Below are 7,205 nucleotides of genomic sequence, written 5' to 3'. Positions count from 1 at the left end.
TGGGCGTTGTTTACCACTACTTCACCCCCTTTAAATGGATCTACACCAAATCTGGTATGAATGTTTGTTACGTCCGTGCGGAAATACATCCAAATTTGTGATTTCATATACTTTGTGTTCTGCAGTTTTTAAATAATTACCTATAAGGACAACAACTTTTAATGTTCTAAGATAACCTTTTTCCATAACTTCCGTACAAGAGACGGGTACTCCAGCTAGTTTTAAATAAAAAACAATATTGTATTTACATGGTATTTAGTAAATGTTAAATAAATTATCATTAAAAAAATAAGAATGAACTCGATTTTGGAGCATTATGGGTGCAATAATCAATACACTGAATAATATACAAACTTCCTCAATGTTATCGTGAACAGGACCACATTTTAGAGACAACCCCTATTAAATAACTTGTGTATACCGGATTAATTTTTACTAGGTAAAATTAAAATGATTAACGATACGTTGGAGACCAGTTTGTACGCGCATAAATATGTCAGAATTGATTGATACTTTTGTGAAATGTTCCTGCCTTCATACTATTTATTTCGGATTAAATGTTAAGACTTATGAGTCAAGTGAAACGTGATGTTGGTCAGATATATCAGATCCTTTAGGTGAGGAAATAAAAATAAATTAAATTATATAATAATCGTAAATAAATATATGATAACGAACATAAACTTGTGTACTTTGGAATGTATTCTTTTGCAGCATATTTAAAATACGTAAACACATGCATTTAAAATCCACACCCATGTAGTAGTAGTAGTAATTCCGCAGGGTGCCTGAAAGTGTTCTGTTTCAAAAAGAGTAAATAACACCAAAATTAAGAATAATATATTTTTATTTCTTGCTTTTGAAGTTCATATGTCATGTTATGTTCTAGCCTATATAGTGCACCATTATTCTTGTGATTCATGGCATGCGCACGTTTTACAGACGTGCAACATTAATTTGCAACAGTAATCGTTCATGTGACGTTATTTTAGTGCCTACTGACTGACACACAGCAAATTACTGTATCCCTGACGTAATTGGTTAAACAGGTAATCCACCAGGCGACTTTCGATAAATTATATTTCTCCAAATTTCCTGTCAGACACACGGTGTAATCAAGAAACAATTGTTTGTTTTTCGTTCTCACATCTATCTACGGAAATAAAAATTCATCCAGCAGTTATTTCGAATAAGGAGTTTATAGGAGTCATATACCTGCTTGGGTCAAAGTTATGGTTTATTAACGTTGTTTTGATGTTGGAAACGAATGCTTTCACAGTTACATGGCAGAAACTATATATATACATATTTGTTGAAAAGTAATTACATCATACGTTTCTAATCACAACGTGTTAATAAGTAAAATGTCTCTTTGGCAATATATTGTTGTCTATAATTATTTGCCAAATAAGGTGTAAGTTAATGTTTTTATTTACTAAAACAAGTTTCAATGTATACAACAGTATCTGACACTTGATCACACGGAAATCACTGCCGCACCTTTCATGAGCCTGAATGGAGTGTCGAGAAAACTGGGTCTCGTGATTTCTCACGAGGTATTTGCCACTAAGATGGCAATCTTATTAACCTAGATTTGCACATATACGGTGAACGACAGAAAACCTAGATTTAAAAGAAAAAAAGTTGATCATATTTTATAAAATAATGATAGGCTATCTGCAGTCAAATTTGTAAAATTTTCAGGTATTCATTTGTTCCATTTCTTTCTTTTCTACCCCTCGCTAGTACAGCGGTAAGTCTACGGATTTACAACGCTCAAATCAGCGGTTCGATTCCCCTCGGTGGGCTCAGCAGGTAGCCTGATGTGGCTTTGCTATAAGAAAAACACAAACACATACTTTATTTTCCAAAATGAAAGTACGAGATGGTTTTAGAGTTCCTAATAATAGAAAAAACACATGGACGCACGCACACACTACGTTTTTCAATTTAACTTACACGTTTGCATTGTTTTATCTTCAGTTTTTATTTCTTGTTAAGCGAAAACCTAAACAATGGGCTATTGGTAACTTTTTGAAAAATGTCAGCTTATCTCGGATAACTGAAAATAAATCATAACGTAAGAGATTTTTCTTTTTTACTTCGTAAAAGAAAATGTTCAATTATTGTGTTGGGGAGTTAGTTTAGTTTTGTGAATTCCTGAGTAAATGTTTCAACTAAGTACTGAAGTTGAGAGGAGTATCATTTGTACTCCCCCTGTAGCAAGAAAGTAAAGTGTTGGTAAGACACTAGTGTGTCCCCCGCTGGGACAGCCGTAATTCTCCGGATTTACAACGCTGAAGTCATAAAATCAGAGGTTTGATTTCCCCTCGGTGAACACAGCAGATAGCCCGATATGGTTTTTGTTGTAATAAAAACACGCGCGCACAAGACACTTCATATCATGAACTATGGAAAAGAAAACCATTAAAAACCGCTATAAAAATATATAAAAAAAGACGCGCCCCCTCGGCGAGAAAACTGTTATTTTAAGGACTAACAATGTTACAGTCCAAGGTTAGATACTCTGCAATGGACACGGTAGATAGCCTTATGTGGTTTTGCTAAGGAAAACAAAACAGTAGTAAATAATTAAATTAATTTGATTTAGGTTATGGTGTTTCTAGTTTCAAGTCAGCGGTTTATCTGTCAGTAAGTTCACTAATGATTTAGAGATGTAACTCTTCTTCCCATTTAGTATTTATATAGAAAACACTCAAATACTAAATAAAGAAACAAACATAAACAAACACAAAATTAAAGAAGCCTTACTTATACAACAACTTAAACCCAAAATAAACCAATATAAAGGAACGCCTTTATACCTATATTAATATAATAAAATAAATAAAATTATATATTCAAACATCTAATACCGCCCTCTACATTTCGACACACAGTTACACAACCCCTTTCAAACATGTGGTCAGCTTCCGGTCAGTTACCTCTTTCTTTGTGAACCTGACGATGACCGAAGAAGGTCGAAACGTTGTTCGCTCTTCTATGTAAAATATTTTCTCAACCCAAACGAGCCGTTTTTGCATATAAATTTCTCAACAAGTGGGTTTCTCGACATCACTGATTAAAATATTGTTGATTGTACACATTGTTAACATGTTTTAGTGTATAATTGAACAACGAAGTGAGAATCTAATAGAAATAATGTAGTATTTAAAGACATGCATATTTTTAAAGTTAGTGTACAGATAGTTTGATAACAGATAAGATACGCGCTATTTAATAATTCATTGTGTACATAGAGAGATTTAGTACAATATATCAAAACGATTTTGGAGCCTCACCATGGCTTTATAATCCATGTCGCCACGATCAGTCGTGCTCTATCTAATGGCTGTGAACCTTAACAATAGCGGCCTGCTGTGTAGTGCATTTTCAGTGCAAGAGTTCACCATAAGGCTGTTATATAAAAGGCTCATCACAACTTCCTGCGTTCTTTCCATAATCCATCTAGTGTACAAAGACGACAGTTCCTCGGTGCCTATTACGATACTCCGATTGCACAGAAATTCACAGGCACTGCATCTGACGACTTGATTAGTACTTTTTTTTTACATGGAATAGCATTACTACTCACTGCATGCCATAGCTGCTTGAGGTATGTGACATTTAAACAGCAGGTATGGCTGGAAATTTGTCTCAGTAAATCCAAACCCTATTGAAGTTGTTTTCAGACGGTGATTATTTTTTTGACTAAATTGTGTATTGTTACATGAACAGCTTTAATCACTAATCTTTGTATTCCTTACCTAATACAAAACTCTGCACTTTATTTGTCACGTCGGGACACGACTTGTTACATATATTTTTCAGGTTAGTCCAGCTTCCTCAAGTTGATCAATATTCATTTGTTTTTCCCTGCATATAAGTACAAGGAATATCCACATCTTGAAAATTCTAAATCCCGACATGAACAAATATTTATGATCTGAAGGTACGATTATTTTACTTCAGAAAGGGCTGTTACACTATCCTTCTCCAAAGCGATCAGTTTTTATTGGTATCACAATACCCACGGAAGCCAAACAATGTCAAAATGTACTTTTGACATGTATCATTCCACCATGGATATCAGATGACTTGTAGATTTGCATATTCAAAGTCGTTTTAATGCAACATACACAGCCTTCTGTATTTATTTCGTCCAGGAAGAGTTGTAGTTTAAAACCTGAAATAATACCAATAAAAATAAAACAAATAAAATAATCACTTTCGCTTATTGTTACGAGTTTATAAAACTGATTGTTAGCCTAAAGTTATCATTGTATTAGCATAAAATTAAGAAATTTCAACTAAACTGCCTTTTGTAGGAACCCGGCATGGCCAGGTGGATAAGGCACTCGACTCGTAATCCAAGGGTCGCGGGTTTGAATCCCCTTCACACCAAACATGCTCACCTTTTCAGATGTAGGGACGTTATAATGCTACGATCAGTCCCACTATTCGTTAGTAAAAGAGTAGCCCAAGAGTTGGCAGTGGGTGGTGATGACTATCTTCCCTCTAGTCTTAAACTGCTAAATTAGGGACGGTTAGCGCAGATAGCCCTCGTGTAGCTTTGCGCGAAATTCAAAATAAACTAAATAAAAACCTTTTGTAGAAAACCAAATGGATAACGTAACCGGGACATATCGCATCCGTATTGTTTCACTTTTTTTTTCTCCGCTACATACTCATTTCACGGGAACTTCTTCAGCATACGTATTATATTTTATTATCTTTTTAATAAGCACATTGAAGAGGTGCTCAGTATGGTATTATATATAAAGAAATGGGGACAGCGGTGGTTTATTTTTAGAAAAAAAAAGGTAATGGTGTTAGTGATAATGACCTCTTGTTGTCCCTACCCAACGGCCATATATCTGTACTGATGTATATATCTTTAATGATGCAGTTCACTGAGCTGGGATTGCTTATATATGCATTCGGTAAGACCTTTATATTGCTAGGTAGTAGTATCTATCGTCAGGAATGTTTTATGTAATGCTATATGATTAACTTCTTCCAGACTATTACAATCGAGAACTTAGGGGGAATTAGAACGACTGTTCCAAGTTGGATAACAAGGTACACCTTGTTGTATCCTGCACCAGTAGGACTGTACATAATGAAACAAAACCATACTTTTTCCTTAAATAGTTTACTTCTCACGGAACACACAGAGAACGATTTCCTCGCGTGTCTAACTCTTCTAGAAAACTGTTAAATATATCGAGTGTAAGTCGCAATTTGTTCCAACTTATCCTTGATGCTTCATTGTATATCTTCTGGACCAGTGTTTCTCAACCAGCATCGTATCACAACCAACATACAGGTCTGTGGGAGTTTACACACATACTCACGAAAAACAACAACAAAACTGACAGAATAACCACATTATAAATTGTAACGGTTTTTAGTTGTACTTGAATTTAAGCTGTTCGTGACAGTTTTGGGAGGCAGAGAAACGGTCAGTGATACCTAAATGGTTAAGATACTCCATTTTAAGTAACCCCCATAAAAAGGATTAACAGGAAAATAAAATAAAATTCTAAGAACAATCCTGTTAAAATTGAATATGTTTTAGTAAATATTCAATTCTGTCTAGGTTTCGAGAGACAGATTCATTGGTTTTGTTTAAATTTCTTGCAAGGCTACTAGACGGGTATCTGCGCTCGTCGTTCCCAATGTAGAAGCGATAGACGGCTAGGAAAGGCGGTTAGCTACTAGTCAACACTATCTACTGCCAATTCTCGTGCTACCAACGAATAGTGGGATTGACCGTCACATGTAACCCCCCTTCTCGACTGAAAGACGAGCATGTTCGTTGAGGGAAATTCGAACCCGCGATCCTCATATTGCGAATCTAGATCTTAAACCACCAAGCCAGGTCAGGACTTATTGAACTGGTGAGAGTCAATGTGCTAGACCTACAGTAACATCACTACTGTAAAGAAGAATGAATGTCAGCCATACCGTTTCTGTAACACCCAGTGTCGACGAAGCATTTTGTTCAACACTACCGCTGTATGAGATAGCCAGACCGTCAAAACTTTACTAAATGATCATATAATATTGTTAATACTTAAAACTTAATTTTTTTTAATATTTTCCATCTAGTATTTTATTTACATTATTTAATATTTTACCAATCTAAATTTTATTTACATTATTTAATATTTTACCAATCTAATATGTTATTTACATTATTTAATATTTTACCAATCTAATATTTTATTTACATTATTTAATATTTTACCAATCTAATATTTTTTTACATTATTTAATATTTTACCAATCTAATATTTTATTTACATTATTTAATATTTTACCAATCTAATATTTTATTTACATTATTTAATATTTTACCAATCTAATATTTTTTTACATTATTTGATATTTTTAACAAATTATTCACTGTAATATTTTTACCAAAGTAACAAATTATTCACACTGCAATATTTTTACCAAAGAAACAAATTATTTTCGCTGTCACATTTTTACCAAAGTAACAAATCATTTACACTGTAATATTTTTACCAAAGAAACAAATTATTTTCGCTGTCACATTTTTACCAAAGTAACAAATTATTCACACTGCAATATTTTTACCAAAGAAACAAATTATTTTCGCTGTCACATTTTTACCAAAGTAACAAATCATTTACACTGTAATATTTTTACCAAAGAAACAAATTATTTTCGCTGTCACATTTTTACCAAAGTAACAAATTATTTACACTGTAATATTTTTACCAAATATACAATTAAAACATACAAATGAAATGATATACTCTTTCAGAAAAAAAAACAATTGCTACATGGAAACAAAACATTCAAAATTTCTTAAAACAGTGTGTTGGATAATTTTATAACTCGTTATGGGGAAATCTCAAGGAAAAAGAAAGGTTGGTGAAATTGTATTGAACATTATCAAATATAATAAGAGTTACAACTTTAATATAAACAATGCTGTCTTAACGTGTTGTATCTATAGAGCTTGTTAAGGTTGAGTTGTTTAACTTATTCTAGAGCTATATACGTGGTTAAGCACAAGGCTACACAATGGACTGTCTGTGCTGTGTCAACCACTGGTATCGAAACCCATTTTTTAGTGTTATAAGTCTTCAGAGATATTGCCAAACTAGTGGGGCGACAAACATTGGACACACATTATTCTAAAGAATAAAACATTCAAAATAAATGTATAA

General features: G+C 33.4%; 1 protein-coding gene across 6 annotated transcripts in view; it reads right to left on the bottom strand.

Moving 5' to 3' along the window:
* Positions 1 to 829: 829 nt before the first annotated feature.
* The window catches only part of LOC143240925 (transmembrane protein 234 homolog), a 42,479-nt gene continuing 36,103 nt past the window's right edge, over positions 830 to 7,205 (bottom strand). For 2 of the 6 annotated variants that reach the window (XR_013022054.1, XR_013022050.1), the window contains 3 exons: positions 5,971 to 6,051; positions 3,303 to 4,186; positions 830 to 1,834 (listed from right to left, as the gene is read on the bottom strand). The gene's annotated coding sequence lies outside the window, so the exon portion shown is untranslated. The remainder of the gene's footprint in view (positions 1,835 to 3,302; positions 4,187 to 5,970; positions 6,052 to 7,205) is intronic. The other 4 variants (XR_013022055.1, XR_013022053.1, XR_013022052.1 and 1 more) reach the window with 3 other exon arrangements.

Source organism: Tachypleus tridentatus, chromosome 13 (genome assembly GCF_004210375.1).
Source record: "Tachypleus tridentatus isolate NWPU-2018 chromosome 13, ASM421037v1, whole genome shotgun sequence".
NCBI classification, from domain to species: domain Eukaryota; kingdom Metazoa; phylum Arthropoda; class Merostomata; order Xiphosura; family Limulidae; genus Tachypleus; species Tachypleus tridentatus.
This window is presented reverse-complemented; position numbering and strand designations above follow the sequence as displayed.